The sequence below is a fragment of the Prionailurus bengalensis genome, chromosome A2 (genome assembly GCF_016509475.1).
Source record: "Prionailurus bengalensis isolate Pbe53 chromosome A2, Fcat_Pben_1.1_paternal_pri, whole genome shotgun sequence".
Classification (NCBI taxonomy): Eukaryota; Metazoa; Chordata; class Mammalia; order Carnivora; family Felidae; genus Prionailurus; species Prionailurus bengalensis.
Genome location: NC_057348.1, coordinates 46,367,062 through 46,387,041, shown reverse-complemented (window position 1 = coordinate 46,387,041; position 19,980 = coordinate 46,367,062). Strand labels below are relative to the sequence as shown.

Below are 19,980 nucleotides of genomic sequence, written 5' to 3'. Positions count from 1 at the left end.
GGAAAGAAAGAAAGTGCGGGGTAAGGTCAGAGAAGAAGAAGCCCGGGCCAGTGGCATTTCCCAAGCCAGGGTAAAAAGTCTGCCTTTATTGCTAAGTGTGACAGGAAGTTTATAATCTTGACCAAGTTACTTACTCTTTCTGGAACTCAGTTCCCTCATCTGCAGAATGAGGATCATGAGAGCTTGCCTCATAAAGCTGTTTTGAGGTTCAAATGTGTAAAAGAAAATAATGGGCTTGCTTAGCACAAAGAAAGTAAAAGATGGGAAACATTCCTGTTTACTGGGATTATTCCTGTCTGCCAATTTGCTGTATTTTCAACTCTCATAAACTACTCTTACTAAACTTTTTAGGGCTTACAATACGTTGAGGATTAACCCTATCAACCAGCAAGTCCACATGATGAGTGGTATAGACAAAGGACACACTGTGTGATACATTTATCTGAATTTGTCAATGCCAACTCCAGCAGAATGTTCTTCCCACTCTTCCTAGTAAAATTCAAACCCCCAAAGTACAGCCAGGTGAAGAATGAATGACAGCATCCCACCTCCATAGCCCCCTCTGGGTCTACCCTTCAGTCACTAAGCTTTGCCACTTGGCCCCAAAGCACAGGGTACTCGGAAAAGCCATTCTTCTGCTAAAAAAGGTAGCCAATGGAAATCCATCAGTCTTCTCTGCTCTTTCTTGGCATATTCACATCATCTCCACCTCCTAAAAAACAGAAGTCCTCTGCCAAAGACTTAGTGCTGGTTTTATTGCTGCTTGCTTTAAAAATGATTGCTTAAAATGAATAAAATCAAAAGGCTTCCTTTCAAGCTAGGCAGCAAAGAGAGGGCTCATGCACAAAGACTTAAAAGCGCCTGGAGATTCAGCAGGCCTCGGGCAGCTGGTCTCCAGGAACACAGATAGGACCTGGGGGCCACAGCTGCCATCAACACAAAAGAGCAGCACTTCACTTTCAGGTCAAGCAGCACCCCCCCCCCCCCCCCCGTGGGCCAAGCCAGGCAAACCACAAGGCCTTTCAGAGGGAAAGCAAGAGGGTGCACAGAAAAAGGAAGAGTTGCCGGCATTTGATCAATCTCGTGGCTGGAGGCCAAGGACACTCCTTCCAGAGGAGCACAGGCCTCCTTAAGATGCCCTCACCCAGGTACATATATGGTAATATGGCTGTAAATACAGGGAAGAGAAAACCTACCACACTCACAGTGGACTTTTCCAAGACAAGGAAAGAGGCGCTCTTTTACACCGTCTCTTCTGTAACTGGGCACTCTCACAGTTAATTTTGGAACTTCCTTTGAGCAAAGACTTGACGATATCATCTTTCTTGTGAAACGAGGAGCAGAAACACGGTATTTCTGAGGTGGACACCGGCCGGCAGCTCCCCCCACCCCACCATACACATGTTTGTGCAGCCCCCTGCTTGCCTTCTGGTCCTATTAGTGGCTAATCAGATTGTCCTCAGAAATGCAGTGTCCCATCAGGAGACCACTTATTCTATTGCAAAAAGCACTTCTCTCGGAGGATAGAAAATTGCATTCTGCTTTCGTTTTCAGACAGTCCCAAAGGAAGTCACCAACTCAGAAGTTTCAACTTTAAGCAGGGCCCTCTATGACAATCTCAGAAAGAGCAGTTGTAAATCAGCAGTTCAGAGCAATTCTCTAATTTAAATGTTGCTCATTAGACACACAAGAGATAAACACACGCACACAAAGATAAACCTATGTGCCTTTTCACAAACATGCCCACTAAATAGCCTATGCTTGAAAAAGGTACATTATCTACATGGCTATTTTTCAGCAAAGATGTCAATTCTGACACGTGCTCTCAAGTTTCCTATTCTCCCAGGCCAATATAAGAAAAGCCAATCAAAAGCTCAAAGTTGGCAGTCAGAAAATTTTCTATTTGGTGGGTAGAGATCATCTAGCTGAAATTCCTCATTTTATAGGCGGAAAAAGCAAACAACAATAAACCTGAGTGACTTCTTGTAGGTCACACAGCCGTGTACTACCAAAGCTAATAGACCATAGGGGCACCAGGGTGCCTCAGGTGGTTAAGCATCCGACTTAGACTCAGGTCATCATCTCAAGGGTTTGTGAGTTGGAGCCCCACATAAGGCTCTGTGTTGACAGCTCAGAGCCCAGAGCCTGCTTCAGATTCTGTCTCCCTCTCTCTGCCCGTCCCGTGCTCACACGCTCTCTCTCTCTCTCAAAAAAAACATACATTAAAAAACAACAACAAAGCAAATAGATCACAGGGCTCCAGAAACCAAAGCCAGTACCTAGGGGAAGCGGGGGAAGGGTGGTATTTATTTTATTAAAAAGTTAAAGTCATCCCCAGCCTGAAGAGACGCCACTCTGCTCACAACCTGAACCACCAAAATAATAATAAAAATAATAAAAAACAAAAAACAAAAAACAAAAACCAACAAATCAGATTTGATGAACATCCTCAGAGAGAGAGCAGTGTCTCAATTAGTCTGGGAAAAATCAGTCTAGGACAGTTTCTCAACCTCAGGGCTACTGAGGGCTACATTTTAGTGCAGATAATTCCTTGTTGTGGAGGACATATCATGTGTATTGCAGGATGTTTAGTGACATCCCTGACCTCTACCTGCTAAATGCCAGTAGCACCCACTTTCCCTCAGCTGTGACAAAAAAGTCTCCAGACATTGCCACAAGTCCCCACAGGGCAAAATCACCCCACTGGTTGAGAACCATTCCTCTAGGGACACAGGCTTTGTTGTTGTTTTCTTTCTTTTTTTAATCTCTGAGACTTTTTGCAAACATTTGACTTGGCAGCAATGGCCCAAAGCAGGTATTTTTATACCTATTCTACAGAGGAGGAAACAGAAGCACAGATGTTACATGTTTAGCCCCTACTCAAGAGGCAGTCAGTACCCAGTCCTGCGGAGCCCCCATCCTGTGGTTCGGCAGGGCGATACCATTACAGCCTCAGAGCAACTGTGCTTCCCTCCCTGATTATTACCTTCACTCCCTTTTATTAACACTCAACAGTTTCCCAAACCCAATGCCCACCCAAGAACTGTTCTGAGCAACACCTCAAAAGCTATCAAAAGGAACCACTTAATACATTTCTGCACAGTCCTCACTTTGCTCTCCACAGCAAAAGAGGCTTTTCAAAGCAAACCACCAATTTCAGAAATATTTAATCAGGAGAAGCTTACAAATGATTAGATTCTTCTGACAAGCAGCCTACATTCTTCCAAGGGAGATATAACATGGAGATACATAACTTCTTTCAACAAATCTCTTGTGGACACTATTTCTCAGGTGCATTTGTAGGTTAAAAATCAAAAAGGCCCGTGAGGAAAATAGATTTAAAGCGCCATGGAGTTTCAAATAACAAAGATTTTCAAATTATCAGGAAAGGCTTCCCAGAAGAGGAAGCATTTGGGTAGTATTTGGCAAGGTGGATATAGACAGGGCAGGGATGGGGACATAGTCACAGGCACAGATGCACCAAAGCAAATAAATGAATGTCCTTAAGTCTAGGTACTGTATCAGCTTTTTCTATTCTGAAATATGTGCATGGAGGGCACCTGGGTGGCCAGTTTAAACACCCCGACTCTTCAGCTCAGGTCATGATCTTGCAGTTCATGAGTTCGAGCCCCATATCAGGCTCTGCGCTGGCAGTGTGGAGCCCACTTGGGATTCTCCGTCTCTTTCTCTCTCTGTCTCTCTCTCTGCCCATTCACATCTCATGCTCTCAAAATAAATAAATGTTAAAAAAAAAAAAAAAAAAAAGAAATACGTGCATGGTTAAGTCTTGAAACTGTTTTTGCAAAACAAAGTCACTTCCCAAATAAAGTTCCTAGTGAAACACAGACAAACAGCAAAGAATTTGGAGGTCAGTGATGTTTCTTCTTACGTTCATCTATATCTGATAAGCAACCATATAAGCAGCCCAGAAGTTCTGCTAATTTGCTGGGTCACACAACATTATAAAACCTAAGTTGCTCAAAGTGTCTGAAAACAGCATGTTAAATGCAGCCTTGTTCCTACCTGTGACCTCCCAACCCTAAGTAGGTTTCACACGTTATCATTTCTATCTGAAACTGCTGCCAATAAGAGAGTCCCCCAAGTGTAAGAACAAATGTTTCCAGTTTTGTCAGAGACAGTCCTGCCAGACCTTCATGCTCACCTTCAGTGGTGACTTAGCCTACCTTCCACTTGATTGAGAATGAAAAGGCCACTAAGCACAAGTACAAAGGTCAGTTCCAACAGGTGAGAACAAGCCAGGAAAAAATAACCATAAAAATAAGACAACACTGAAAAAACACTGGGGGTTAAGTATAGAGGTTCTCACACTTTCGAGTGTGCATGAATCCCCTGGGGATTGTGCTAAAATGCAGGTTCTGATTCACTGGGTCTGGGGTGGGGCCTGAGAGTCTACATTTCTAACAAGCTCACTGTTGAAGGCAAAGATAATGGTCTGGTGACCACAAATGGAGGAATAAAGACGTAGAGCAATGTTTTTCAAATTTTTGACTGAAACCCACAGTAAGAAATACAACCCACTGTTCACTCTGTATGAGAGACAGAGAGAATGGGGGGGGGGGGATGTCCTTCTAAGTATCCATACAATACACTTTGATGTTTTTCTAATTTACTCGACTTCATTAAAAAAAAAAAAAAATATATATATATATATATATATATATACACATACACACACACACACATATGTATGTGTATATATGTATACACACATACACTGATGGAGGGGCACCTGGGTGGCTCAGTTGGTTAAGCATCTGACTCTTGATTTCGGCTAAGGTCATGATCTCATAGATCCTGAGTTCAAGCCCCAGGTCACGCTCTGTGCTGACAGCGTAGAGCCTGCTTAAGATTCTCTGTCTCCCTCTCTCTGCACTTCCCTCGCTTGTGTTCTCTCTCTCCTTCTCTCTAAATAAATAAAGTTAAAAAAAAAAAAAAACTGCTAAAGGAGGCCCACTAAACTGATTTCAGGATCTCATAGTGGGTTGCCATACAGTATGAAGAACATGGATACAGAACAACAGTAACATTCCTACCAATCTAGGGAGTACTATTGTTACCTGAGCACCAGTACACTAAGGTTAAAACTGATACCAAAGTGCAAAGTTAGGAGTACCTTCAGAATCCTTTTTAAAAAGGCAAAGATGTGTTAACTATGCTTTGGAAATACCTTCATTGAAAATATTCAGGTTTTAAGTTTTCTTCATTCTGCTTTCTTTTCTGACCTGTATGAGGAAAATAAGAATACCTATCTGGCCCTGAGCAGAGGTCTCTGAACACCATTTCCCACTCAAAAGAACTATAGCTCCTTGGAGAAAAGACTGATTCCAGGCCTGGGGCAAGAAATATAGAATATGGGCCTGGAACATTCTCTCATATTGAAAGCAAGCAAGCTATCAAAGACTACTACAGTTGTGTTTTTGAACCAACTTCAAAAGCCTCTCTCTTGCTGAGCAAAAATGAGCACTCTGATCAAGAAGGATAGCTACACAAAAAGAGATATAAATTATGCTTAAATTCACAAGTTCACAAAGATAGTAACCAAAATACACACCCACTGGTCATCTTGGTACAAGGGTTTCTCAATAGTTGCACTGCTGTTAACTGCGAAAGGGAGAATTCTGGGCTGCACATGGCTATGCAATGTATTGTAGGCTGTTTATCAGCACCCTCGCCTCTAGGCCAGCAGCACCCTCTTCCTAGCTGTGACCACCAAAAATGTCCCCAGGGTTACCATGTTGAGAACCATTGCCATGTATCATGGTAAGGAAACGACTTGTTATTTTTGAAAACTAGTAAAATACAGAGAACAAAAAAACTTAGTGGAGGAAAATTTCTTTTTATAAAATAGTTCAGCTAATGAATGAAGAATGAAAAACAGGAGTTTGACAAGTCCTAACAAACTAATGGATTAAGGCAATGAACATCAATGGTTCCTAATATCATAAGGCATATCCAGACATATCATATACTTCCCTGAATGAAGTTCAAAAAAATATAAGTAGCCAACAACAACAATAACCCTGATTCTGATCAAGCCTCTACATTTAAGCACCAGATAGCATAATACACAGGGAACACAGGTACATGTTTAACTATACCACTCTGACACAGTCAGCAAAATCTTAAGTATGGGAAAATAAATCACCCCATTTCCTCAATAATAACCATAAAATGCATGGAGAAGAAGAGGTGTAGAGAAAACATAGATTAAAAGACACATCAACCATTTGTAATCTATTGACCTTATTTGGATCCTGATTCAAACAAACGGTTAAATATACATATATATTATTATTGTGTGTATATATTGTAAGCATGTGTGTATATATGCACCTGTGTAATATATGTTGTATGTATGTACATAAACATAAAAGGAGAACACAGACTCCATTAAAAAATATGTCTTTTTCTCCCTGTGATGGGTCACAGTATTATGTTGTTGTTTTTTTGTTTTTGTTTTTAAATCCCTATGCTAGAGCTACATACTAAAATACAGATGGAGCCTGGGTGATTCAGTCACTTAAGCACCCGACTCTTGGCTTTGGCTCAGGTCATGATCTCATGGTTTGTGAGATCGAGCCCACACTGGGCTCTGCGCTGACAGTACAGGGCCTGTTTGGGATTGTCTCTCTCTGCTCCTTCCCTGTTTGTGCTCACGCACACGCTCGCTCTCTTGCTCTCTCTCAAAATAAATAAATAAACATAAATAAAATAAAATACAGATGAACTGGTATCAGGGATTTGTTCCCAACTCACCCAAGACGCGTGTATCAGAATGCAGGTGAAAACAGAATGGTCATGAATTGGTAACTGTGCAGACAGGTGATAAGTAAAGAGGGGTTCATGATACTAAGATCTCACTGATCTATGTGTTTCCAATTATCTACAGTGAAGGTTACTCTGAAGAATAAGAGATTCTGTATTGAAATAAATCATTACTAAGCTTTATCCCTGTAATGACCCAGCTAACTTTGGAATAGTGCTTTACCTTCCATTTAGTTTTCTTAAAAACCAGTATAAACTGAGAGAGAAAACCTGGATTCTATGATGGTGATGAAATCTGAATGATGTTTTCCCCTAGTGATTCCATACCTGTCACCACCCAAATGCAATCACATCAAAGGTACAGATACCGTCATAAAAATGAAAACACGGGTGTCTATTGATTAACAAGATAGCTGTTCAGGATAGAGTGAAACCAGCAAGGAACAAAACTTGAGGACGGCATGAGTCCTTTTTAATGATATTATACACATAATTTTTACTTATGTATACATGCAGGGGTCTGGAACCCTCATCTTGAATGGGATTATGGATGCCTGGCTTGTTTTTGCTAATTGAATATGTGCATCTTATGCAGTAAGTATCACCAGATATGTATGTTATAAATTTGTACACATGAAGGGATCCCCTTCACTTATCAGAGAGAATTACTTATTTGGAAGTTCATATTCCCCAAGGATGATGCTAGACAGCAGAACGTAAATTCTCCTTGTGTAATTCCTTAAAATGAGACCTGACAGACTGGAGGGTGGTGGCAAAGTACACAAGGTTTCTGTTGAAAAAAACTACAGAATATCATGAGATTCTTAAAATTCTTATCCAAACCAACTGCAGGTTCATCTATTTATCCAAGAAGATTCCCTTCCAACTACAGGGGATTATAATCCGAAGTAAGTCATGTGACTAACAAGACATCTAGGTTTTACCCCCCACCCCCAATCAAGTTCCAAACTGGTAAGTGATCTTGCCAGCCTCACCAGTCTCTTCAGAAAGTACAAGGTAGTTCAGGGATGCTGAGAACCACATGTAGAGTTCTGAGAAAGTTAGGAAATCCTCAGGGAAATAAACCATTGCTTACCTGCAAAACCTTGGTGCCTGCAGGATCTGACCTGGAATCCCTCTCCCATCTGAAGGGCTAGCGCTCTCCCTTAGCTGCAACCAACTTAGCCTCCTTCCTTTCCCTAACCTGTCGAACCTTTTCCCAACTTAGGGCCTTTGCACTTTCGCTCTAGCTCTTTGGAATGTCCTTTCCCCTCAGATACCTACTGGCTAACCTCCCTTCCTTCAGATCTCTGCTCAAATGCACCATATTAAAGAGCACTTTCCGGGGTGCCTGGGTGGCTCAGTCAGTTAAGTGTGTGGCTCTTGATTTCAGTTCAGGTCATGATCTTTCAGTTCATGAGTTCGAGCCCCACATTGGGCTCTGCGCTCACAGCGCAGGGCCTGCTTAGGATTCTTTCTCCCTCCCTCTCTCTTCCCCTCCCCTGCTCATGCTCTCTCTCAAAATAAACATTAAAAAATTAAAAATATGGGCACCTGAGTGGCTCAGTCAGTTAAGTGCCTGACTTTGGCTCAGGTCACAATCTCATGGTTCTTGAGTTTGGGGCTTCCCATCGGGCTCTCTGCTGTCAGCGAGGAGCCCACTTCAGATCCTCTGTACCACCCCCCCACCACGTTCTTTCTCCCTCTCTCTCTGAAAAATAAACATTTAAGTAAATAAATAAATAAAATTTAAAAAAAGAGCCCTTCCCTGATTCCCAATCCCCACTTAATACCTCCTTATCCCCTTTACACTGTTGTTATTGCTGTCAATTTTTATCGTGGTAAAATACACATACACAACATAAAATTTACTATTTTAATCATTTTTAAGTGTACAATTCAATGGCATTAAGTTCGTTCACACAGTTGTGCAACCAACACTGCCATCCACATCCAGAATTTTTTCATCTTCCCAGATGAAACTCTGTACCCATTGAACAAACTCCCCATTCCCCAGGCCCTGGCAAGCACCACTCTACCTGTCCCTATGTGTATGGCTTATTTCACCTAGCATAATGTTTTCAACCTTCACCCATCCTGTAGCATATATAACAATTTCATTCCTTTTTAAGGCTGAATAATATTCCATTATATGGACATGCCACTTTTGGTTTGTCCATTCATTTATCAGTGGACATGTGGGTTGTTTCTACCTTTTGGTTACTATGAATAATTCTATGAATATGAATGTACACATATCAGTTGAGTCTCTGCTTTCAATTCTTTTGGTTATGTACCCAGGAGTGGAATTGTTGGATCATTTGGTAATTCTGTTTAATTTTTTAAGGAACCACCATACTGTCTTCTGCACTGCCTACACTATTTTACATTCCCACCAACAGCACACAAAAGTTCCAAATGCTCCAGATCCTCACCAACATCTGTTATTTTCTGCTCCCCTTTAGTTGGCTTTTTCTCCATAGCACTCACTACCTGTTTGTTTATTTATAATGCCTATTTCCCCCTAACTAGGATCTAAGCCTCTTGGGCACAGGACTTTCAGTGTTGTATCCCCAGCACCTAGAACTCCTAGATCTCAGCACATAGCAGGTGCTCTAGAAATTTGTTGAATGTAGGAATAAACACTTGGATCATATCAACGTTAGCAGGTATTAGAAATTCGCAGATTTATCACACCAAATGTCGTTAACTATGTCCAGCTGAGGGAAGACCCTAGCCATAGTTCAACAGAATTAGCTCCACAGGTGATGGTTTTAGTGGTGTTTTCAGCTCATCCTCATTAGCAATTACCTCAGAACCACACACACTACGAAAATTGGTAGGAATCATAAAAATTATGTTGCTGTCACTGACTTCAAGCCTTAACTGATTTCATTACAAGAGCAGTGCAAAAGCTTAAAAACACAAAAGTAAACCAAAAAAATTGCATGCACTTACAGTTAATAAAGAGCTTGCAAACCCAATGTGTTTTATTTTAAAAGATCAAACCAACACTAAACAAGATGGGACAATGGCCTTATATAGACTCCTTAATTAGATATATCCAAGACAGCTTGACCTAGGAACCTAACTTTAAGCCTACTTTTATTTTTCTGTCGTCTTTTTTTTTTCGGGTGGTCATATTTGGTGTTTGTTGTTTCGTTTTTGTTTTTTAAGAGCTGCTTGTAAAGAAATCAGAATTTCCACAAGATCATTATAAATGAGCTAAAAAGCCATGCGACTCTTTTTGTCTAGAAGTCAGCGAGTTGTATACCATTGGATTAGAGGTTTCATTCCTTTCTCTATCTCTCCCTCTAATACCCTAGTCCTGCTCACTTGAAAATATTTTGAGGAAAAAGGCAAGAGATTTATCTGGTTGGGTTCATCTGTCTCTTTTCCTCTAAGCAACCTTTCCATCTCTCATTCCTCAAGAAAGGATGCCATTTCCCTCCAAAAGGCACCACTTTGTTAAATGGATAATATTGTCAACCCCAAACAACTTCATGGACTTAAAGAGGCAGCCAGGAGTAATTCATATAGAGCATGAAGAACTTTCCCTGCCTGCTACAAGGAAATCTTGATAGTATATTATGTTCTGAATTATTTAAAGAACAGACTGTACTTTCAACACACACACACACACACACACACACACACTCATGCACACACAAGAAAGAAATGAAAAAGTGTTCTACACAACTGTCCACAAACCAAACTGAAGAGTATATGAAAACATACCGATACTTCACAGTTTAGACTCACCGCAATTTAAACTGAATTATTCAGACTGAGAAATTCTGATTCTTTTAACCTGCACAGATGCCTTGATGTAGATGATCAAGATGGATTTCAGTTATGAGATGAACCTAATGCTGAACAGTGTTCCTCGTGGTTTGATTTCTTTTACTCTCCCCATTCAGCTTTCAGCACACAGCTCTCTAAAACACAGTCAGGGTAACATCTAACACCTCCTCAAATAGCCACACTCTTATCCCTACATCTACAGCTACATCGTTTCCTTCTTAAATCAATGTATTACTATTTATTCGTCACTGCTGGGACACAAGAGTTATTTCATCAACAGAAATAAGTACCATTTTTCCAGCTTTTCCCTCACCTCTCCCACCCAACTTAAATGCATTTGTCGGACACAGTGCAGTCCCAAAACCTGGAGTTCTATCTTGCCTCTACTGTGTACTAGCTACTGGGCAATTGTTTTCACTCTCTACACCTCCACTTCTTCACCTGTTCCTGACTTAGAGTTTCTGTGATACATGGCTCTAGATCTGGCTTACAAGTACTTAATGTGTCCGTGCTATTTTTAGCAACAAGTTGGAGAAGAGTCTGTGAATCAGTTTCCCCTTGTCAAGAGCTTGCTCAAAAGAGAGGAACGTAACCCATTCCCTGGACTTTTGAGTGCCCAGGTAGCCATGAAGGTCTATACAACTCCAAGAAGGAACTACAGTCCACACATGCCAATGTTTCCCACTCCACCAGCCCTCCTAAGGATCTTATCAACAGGAAACAAAAGCACTATACTACTATAATGAAGTGTCTGCCTTTTATTTTCTAATTTCAAAAACCCAAAGATTGTAGCCCAGGGAACAGCTAAATATTTAGAAGGTTAAAAAAGTTGCTGAGACCCAGACCTCCACCTGTTTACCCTGTTCCTGATCATTTTGGAAGAAAAAACTTGTGATGGCCAAATCTGCAGCAATGGGCTGTACATGCAGCTGTTAAAACCTCCCTTTCTTAAAGAGCAGTATGACCATGGGGAGGAGGGGGGAGGAGCTGCTGGTCTTCACAGAAAAATGCTGCCTTCGACTCATATCCCACAATAAGCACCTAAACAAGAGGGACTCATCAGATTCCTTGACATTCAGGTGGCTTCAAGTCAAGGACTGGATACTACTCTTTCATGCTTCAAGAACTAACTTCCCTTTTTAAAGTACTAATTCTTTCAAACTGCCAGCAACCACTTTCATTTCTTGCAATCCAACCTACTCTGATTAAACACATGTTACAGTAAGAAAAAAGTGACTATTTTTGAAAGACAGAGGCAGTTAATTTTTGCTTACATATCTTGGCAGATGAAATGTACTGCCTCCTTCAGAATTTAAATCATCAGCACGCTGCCAGACAAGTTCAATTCTCAGCCACCAATGGGCATTCCTTTTATTGCTCCATTTAATGGCTTTTCCCCCCTCCTCTCATAAACTTTCAGACTGCTTTAAGTCTGAGCCTTGGCCAAAAGTGCTAGGCAGAACTGCCCCCTGTATCTCAAATGCTCTCTAAAGCTGTCACCAAAGGCAGTGACAAATTTTGGACACTAAGCCATGGAGTTTCCATTTCTTTCCTACTCCTATCCCCATGGCTCTTTAGAAGAGGACAGAAAATACACTTCGAACAAAAATTCATTATTGACTACAGCACTCAGGCTTCACACTCACCTGACCGAGGTCAGGCACTCTGTTGCCCAAACACGCCAGCTGTGCGAATCCTGCTCCTCTGTAGTCAGCTCCTAAGTATTAAGAAAGAAACTGAGTGTAAGACCACGAAGGCCGGCCCCCAACAGAAATGCTTCGAATTGCAAGCTTCCATCTTCTTTAGCCTCCTTCCTGGAGAGACCCACCTCTTCCCCAAACAAGACACGAAGATTCTAGGTAACTCCGCTTACTTATTTCCAGTATGTAACTGACAAGTGAGACTAGGCACGCAAAAACTTCGAACGTGCTGGGGAAGCTGGAACTAAAGGAAGTGTTTGGCAGATCCCAAAGCACTTGTTTCCCAGAGCCTAGGCCAAGTATCCGAAGCCCGCATCCTCATTGGGCGTGAGCTTCGTCCACATTTCATCCCTCAGCGCTCCCCGTTTTTCTTCCGTTTTTTTAAAACCCTCCCCACTGAGGCCCCCACATGCATTTTTCTCCCAACCAAACAGGTCGAGGGAGGGCTACATTTTTTAAAAGATTATTTCTTTGATTGGACTCACATATGACACCCCCCCAACACCCGCCACCCCCACCCCCCCAAAAAAAACTATTTCCTGCAGCTGCTGCAACAGTTTCCAATTTGGGGGAATGCCATTCCGGTCCAGAATGGGTAGCCCTCGAGGCCAGTCACTCGAATAGAGATTTTTTTTTCAGCCTAAAATGAACACCCCAAAAATGCCCTCAGTAAAAGAACCCCCAAACGTATGCAAGTGCATGCAAATCCACCAAGAACTGCAAGAGCGGGGCAAAAACTTCTGCGCCCGGGGTGGGGGACAGTACCAACTCCCCGCGCCCTCTGCCCGGCCCCAGCCGCTACCTTGGTGCCCGGGAGCCACGCCGGGCTGGGGGAGCAGGGCGAGGAGAGGGGTTAGCAGCCGCTGGGTAATCCCATGTCCGCGAACAGGGAGTTCGTTCCGTTAGGATGGAAACGGAACACCCACACCTCCTCTCGGCGTGCGCTTTCTCTCTCTCCACCCTCTGCCTCCTCCTCCTCCACCACCACCTCCTCCTCCTCTCCTCCCACCCCAGCGAGCTTGAGGAAACGCTTCAGCAGCACATCCACATGGTTACTGCACATCGAAGCGGCTCCTGGCAGCTTATATAGGCCGGGAAGCTCCCTGGGCAATGTAGTCCGAGTCCGAGGTCGTGGCGGCGCCTGGGGCTGCGGGGAAGGACTACGAGTCCCAGAATCCCTTGGGCTCCGGGCTGGGCTCTGAATAGAAGCGCGCGGGGACTGGGAGGGGCGTCCTGCGGGGCGTCCGGGCTTCGAATCCTCCTCTTACCAGAGAGCTGGCCGGGTCTGGAGCCCGAGACCCAAAGCAACCCCTGGGGGGCGCCCCCAACCCTTGGGGACGCTCCTCCTCCGGCTGCCCCCTTTCCTTTGAATCCAGGTATCTCTGGGTGAGGAGGGTGCGGGTAGGATCTCGGATTTCTGCTTTGGGAAGTTTTTACAAGCTGTTACGCACCCTCCCCACCCCCCCGCGCCTTGAGTCCCTGAGCCAAGAATTTCAGAAATCCAGGGCACAAAAAAGCCAGTATTTGCGGTCAAGGATTAAAGGCTCGAGGTTGTCTTTATTTAATCTGCTCCATCCTGCTCGGGTTTGCATAGAAAACGAACTCTGGCAGGGATGATCTACGCAGGAGGGGACATAGGCAAGTAGCTCGAGAGACCCCGAGCCGCGTGTGTTCTTCCTCGCCCCACAGGAGATGAAGAAACGCTAGCCTCTCCGGTCCACAAAAATAAAGGAGCCGAGTTGTGACTCGCCGGCGCGGAGATTGGGAGGCAGAAAGTAAATACAAACCGCCACCTAGGTCCTGACCCTTGCTTCAAGCAGCCCCTCTGCTCCCCGGAGCTGTAAATGCTTAAGTAAATAAACCGCAAGCCAGAAAAATTAGGGCTTCGGAGACAGCTGCTGGCACGATGTTGCGCGTTCAGGCGGGTCGCCCTCCGGCAGCCCCCGATAACGGCGGCTGGGATGAGATGGATTGCTGCCCCCTGCTAAAATGTGCCTGGGCTCTTGGGCTGCATGCTGTTTGGCTTTTGGAAGGAGGGCAAGGGCTAAGCAAAGAGGCAAAGTCAGTCGGCTGCTCTCCCTTCCTGAGATGATAGGCATTCCTTACACAAACGTTTCCTGAATGTCTACTGGGTGCCAGGCACTGTGCCAGGCGCTGGGGCATAGTGGTAAGCCTAAACACACCACAGCATCCCAGATAAGCACTGCCTGCCGTCCCACATGGTGGCTATAACAACAATAGTAATAACAATAGTTTGAGAGGCAGATTTTACCAAACCCAGACCACATGCACTTTTCATGCATCATGCTATTGAGTTTTAACAACCATGGGCATATTATCTCTATTTGATAGATGGAGGCCTAAAGGCTCAGAGAAATCAGGTAATTTCCCAAGATGACACCGTATATTAAGTAGTGCAGCCTGGATTCCAATTCCAGCCTTAGTTCTTGTACTAAGTCCTTGTCTTTGGGGAAATCCATCACCACTGCCTTAAATGGCCTCCTTCCCCATTTTAGGAGCAGCCTCTGAGCCTTTGGGCAAGTTATGTTCATCTCTTTGCCCCAGTTTTGCCATCTTGGAGAAAGTCATTAGAACTTTGCCAACTTTGTATCAGGATTGCTTGACAGAATTAATGGTCTTATGAAACTTGAGGAACAAATTAGGGGAGCACCAGAACTAACAATTATTATTCATAAAATAATGCCAAAACTAATAATAATTACTGACATTTTTTGAGTACATGGCATGTGCCAGGCATTATTCTAAGCTCTTTGTGTACATTTTCTCATCAAATCCTATTAACAATTGTTTTTTATTTATGGGCAAACTGAGGCACAGAGAATTTAAGCAAAGTCCTCCAAATCACATAGGTGATGGGCTGTCTGAGTCCAGAACCCTAGACATTAACTACTATCCTCCGCAGCCTCCCCAATGAAAACATATGCATTCAAGGCATCTGCTCATATAAGCATTTAATACCAGCCCAGGAATGGGCAATGCTCAGAGCAGACAAAGTTTATGTTCATTGTATTTACTCTTGCCTCTCCTCCCATTCAGCAGTAGCCCTTTGTTACTGGGCACTAGAGCGTCATGTTTAATGCCTGAAGCTAGCACTCCCCATCATCAAGAAATACCCGCATCTAGGGGCGCCTGGGTGGCGCAGTCGGTTAAGCGTCCGACTTCAGCCAGGTCACGATCTCGCGGTCCGGGAGTGCGAGCCCGGCGTCGGGCTCTGGGCTGATGGCTCAGAGTCTGGAGCCTGTTTCCGATTCTGTGTCTCCCTCTCTTTCTCTGCCCCTCCCCCGTTCATGCTCTGTCTCTCTCTGTCCCAAAAATAAATAAACGTTGAAAAAAAAAATTAAAAAAAAAAAAGAAATACCCGCATCTTGTCACAACAAAAAGGTCCACACCTTTCCCATCTGTCCCCTTTCTTCTTTTCCCCTATGAAAACAATTTGTTCTGTTTCTAAAGGGTTTTTGGCTCTACTTTTTCAAACAAATTCAATGAATCACTCATTAGTATTAAAACTGGTAAATGCTAAAGGGTAATTATTTCAGGTGCTTCTAACAGAAACAATGGAATTTTTTTAAGCTTATTTACCTATTTTGAGAGAGACAGAGACAGCACAAATGGGGGAGGAGCAGAGAGAGAGAGAGAGAGAGAGAGAGAATCCCAAACAGGCTTCACACTGCCGGTGCAGAGCATGACACAGGGCTTGCACTCACGAAACTGCAAGATCATGACCAGAGCCGAAATCAAGAGTTGGACGCTCAACTGACTGAGCCACCCAGTCACTCCAGAAACAGTGGAATTTTAATGTGGGTTTTCTAAAGAAAATGTGGTCTTGTTTGAGAGCCAGTTACATGGACACTTGACCCTTAACTGCTTTATCCAGTCTTCCCTCCTAGACCACAACTTTCACTGAAGACAGGGATCCTATTTTATTCATACTTGTATTCCCTCCTCCCCTACCCAGCAGGCCTAGTTCTCTGCACATTTTAGTAGATATGTACCAAAAAAAAGTTTGTAAGCAAAAGGATTGTAATAGAATGTGTGTCAGGCATATGGTAGAATAGATGAACATATTTTTTGAGCACACAAACCATGGAACCCACTCCTACCATACACTGTTTCTTCCACCTGTCTGTGTGTATGGTCCTATTCAAAAGTTTGCAACTGTCATCAGGTTCTCGAAGCTACTGGGTCACTAGAAAGTAGTTTTGATAAATATGCCTATCATGCTAATAGGTTCTCTACAATGCTGTATGATGGATGATGAAATATGTCATAATAAAGGGGCAACTGCTCAATTCATTCTCTATTATGAATAGAAGGAAGGAGACTTCTTTGTCTTAACAGTTTTTTTTTTTTTTCTGGAAGAATTTCCCAGAACTGTGCTTCCAAATCCAGTAGCCACTAGCCATTTAGACACTTAAGATATGGCTAGTTCTAACACAGATGTGAAGTAGATATAAAATACAGGTCAAATTTCAAAGACTTAGTACAAAAAAAAAAAACAAAAACAAAATACCTCAATAGTTTTTATATTGATCACATACCAAAATGTTAACATTTTGGTTGGATTGGGTTAAATAAAATAGGTAATTAAATTTAATTCTGCCTTCTTTTTACTTCTTTAATGTGCTACTATGATATTAAAATTTTCATGTGTGGCTAATATTATATACTATTTGACAGTGCTGGTTCAGAAAACCAAGAATCGAATTGTCAAGACCCAGTTCAAGATGACAACCAGCCCTGAAATTGCCATTTATGACTTTGCCCTTGAAATACCCATGCAGGGAAGTAGGAGGGCTTTGCAGAGTCAGGATAGTATCATAGACTGAGCAGAAGCCTGAAGAACATCCAAAACTAGCACACCAGCCTACCCCAGGGAAACCCTACAAATAGAAACAGGTTTCATCAGCAGTGTATAGCTAAAAACCACAACTGAGTGAATCTTCCTAGAAGCCCACCTTCAAATGCCACCCTGATTAGCACAGTAAAATGCACTGGAGAAAGCAAGGATCAGAAAAAGTGGGCTTGACATTCAGCTGCACCCTTAATATCCATGTAACCGTGGCCAGTCACCTAACCTTGCAGAGAATCCGTTTTTTGGTAGTGAAGCCGGTAGTCTTTGCCCAGCCAGCTTCACTGTATCAAATGTGTCACTAGACATGAAAAGGCTTTGTAAGCTCACCCAAGCCATACAAAAGTAAGAGGATGTTATCAACAAGCTTGGAGAAAATGTTGATGTGTCACAATATAATACTCAACTCCACACCAAACTTTTGATTATTGGGGCAATGCTAGTCCAGCTTTTCTCCCATGCAAAAGATTTTAATTGCCCATAAGTGCCCCCAATAAGGCTTAAGTACTTTAATTATCTCTTCTCCAAATCATTATTAAATGGCAAGACAGAATGACCCTGAAGTCAGAGAATTCAATCTATTTTTTGGCACCGATGTATTACTTATATGTGAATCAAACATGAGAACTATCAGTGAAGAGAAAAAGCTACTAGTCAGTCCTCCAACTAGTCTATCTCGGTCATTGTTAACTTTTGTGGTGAAGGGATGGTGCTTTCTTTGAGAATCTTATAAAAGTCATGGACATTTGCTCCAGCATGACACAGATTCTCACAATTTTAGCACCAGTTCTTAGAATTTCTGGTACCAATGGCCACCCCCCCACTGCCAAACTCATTCATAGATACCCCTGGCAACTAGACTATCTTTCAGCTCCATCTTTGTGTGATATTGTCTCTCCAAGCAGATAAACTTTTTGAAGACAGAGATCAAGTCCTATATTTGTGTACCCTTTGCAGCATCTAGCTAAGCTCTGTATACAGAATAGGTGCACAGCATTTACTGGCTTAATCCATTTTTGGAACCATAAGAGTAGCCAGAAGAAATCACCCACAGGCACATAGCAGCCCTAGATGAGACAGAAAAGTGTAGGGGGCGCCTGGGTGGCTCAGTCAATTTAACATCTGACTTTGGCTCATGAGTTTGTGAGTTCAAGCCCCACATGGGGCTCTCTGCTGTCAGTGCAGAGCCTGCTTTGGATCCTCTGTCCCCCTCTCTCTGCACCTACCCCCCTTTCTCAAAATAAATAAACATTAAAAAAAATTAAAAAGAAAAAAAGAAAAGTGCAGCTGGTGTTTGGACATGAGCAGGAGAGAGAACAATTTGGCATGGAGCTAGGAAAATGAGACATTTTTCCCAGGCCCAGGCATTCTGTGAGGCTAAAAGAAGGCATGGACAGGGAGACGTCCTGTATTTGTTGTCCTGTCTGGAGTTTAGAAGAGACTGCTAGTCCGTAAACTTGCAAAAGGAAGGGAACATTGGCAAATTGTCAATGATTTAAGGTCTGGGAGGCAGCATCATGGCTACAGAAGAATGCAGAAGTTAAGGAGTTACTACCACTTTATCGCATTTAGAATTGACAGCTATAGCATCTCTGATAATTGCTGCCAACATTGTCTCCCACTGTGTAAGCAAATAAAGAGGACTATTACTGTCTACCACATTATCTTCCTGAGACACATGCAGAACCAGGAGTTTATTATCAACTTAGATCATTTCCCCCCATCTCCTGCTTCCCATCTGCAAGGCTATCATCCTGAATCGCTCTAGTAGCCAAGTTAGATCTGGGGAAGAAATTTGGGTAAAGGCCTTCATATCTTATCCTAGTGTTTGAACTAAAGGAAATATGTTTATCAAACGAAAAACAAAAAAAACTCTTCTCTACAGGGGAATTCATCCAATACATGTAGAAGAAAAATATAAAATTAGAAAATCACCATTTTGCAACTTACAGTGCAATAATTTACTTAGATATCAGTAAATGCCAAACCTCCTGAGCAAAAGGTAATGGAGACAAAGATATTCATATAGCCCTAAAAAATCACCCCCATGGACTACCCACTAATTATGAGGTGGAAAATGGAACTTTATAATGAAGAAATATGGCAACCACCACACACCCAAGTGATCAAATTTATCGTCAACAATACTGGCACAACCAGACACTATTTGCCTCCTGGTATGACTCGATAACAAATATACAACACCACATAGAAATGTTTTTGCCAAAGATGTCTGAGGATACAATCAGACCCAGAGTATGGAGCATTCCAGAAGACCTGAACTCTTCAAATAAATCAGTGTCATGAAAACAAAAAATAGATTTAAAAGACAAACACATAGCATTACCAGCTAAATGAAACATATGACCCATGATTGGTTCCTGGATAGAAAGAAACAAAAAATAAATCTATAGAAGACATTTCTCAGCAACTAAAAAATTTGAATCTAGACTATGTATTAAAGGAAAGTATGGAATGATTAATTATGGGGGTGTGATAATAATACTGTGGTTCTATAGCAGAATGTCTTTGTCCTTAGGAGATGTAACCTAAAGTATTTATTCATTTATTTACCTACTTATTTAAAGTTTATTTCTTTATTTTGAGAGAGAGAGAGAGAGAGAATCCCAAGCAGACTCAGTGCTGTCAGTGCAGAGCCTGATGCAGGGCTGGATCTCACAAACCGTGAGATCATGACCTGAGCCGAGATCAAGAGTCAGGTGCTCAACAGACAGCCACCCAGGCACCCCTGTGTCCTAAAGTATCTAGAAATGGGATCTCATGGTGTCTAAAGCCCACTCTCAAAAAAAATGTATCTTC

The 19,980-nt window shown here is 42.6% G+C and overlaps 1 protein-coding gene across 6 annotated transcripts in view; it reads right to left on the bottom strand.

The window, feature by feature from the left end:
* Positions 1-13,346, bottom strand: part of ITPR1 (inositol 1,4,5-trisphosphate receptor type 1) — a 328,207-nt gene extending 314,861 nt beyond the window's left edge. For all 6 annotated transcript variants that reach the window (XM_043587979.1, XM_043587980.1, XM_043587982.1 and 3 more), the window contains exons 1-2: positions 13,093-13,346; positions 12,237-12,307 (exon numbers count right to left, since the gene is read on the bottom strand). The gene's annotated coding sequence lies outside the window, so the exon portion shown is untranslated. The remainder of the gene's footprint in view (positions 1-12,236; positions 12,308-13,092) is intronic.
* Between the last annotated feature and the right edge of the window lie 6,634 nt (positions 13,347-19,980).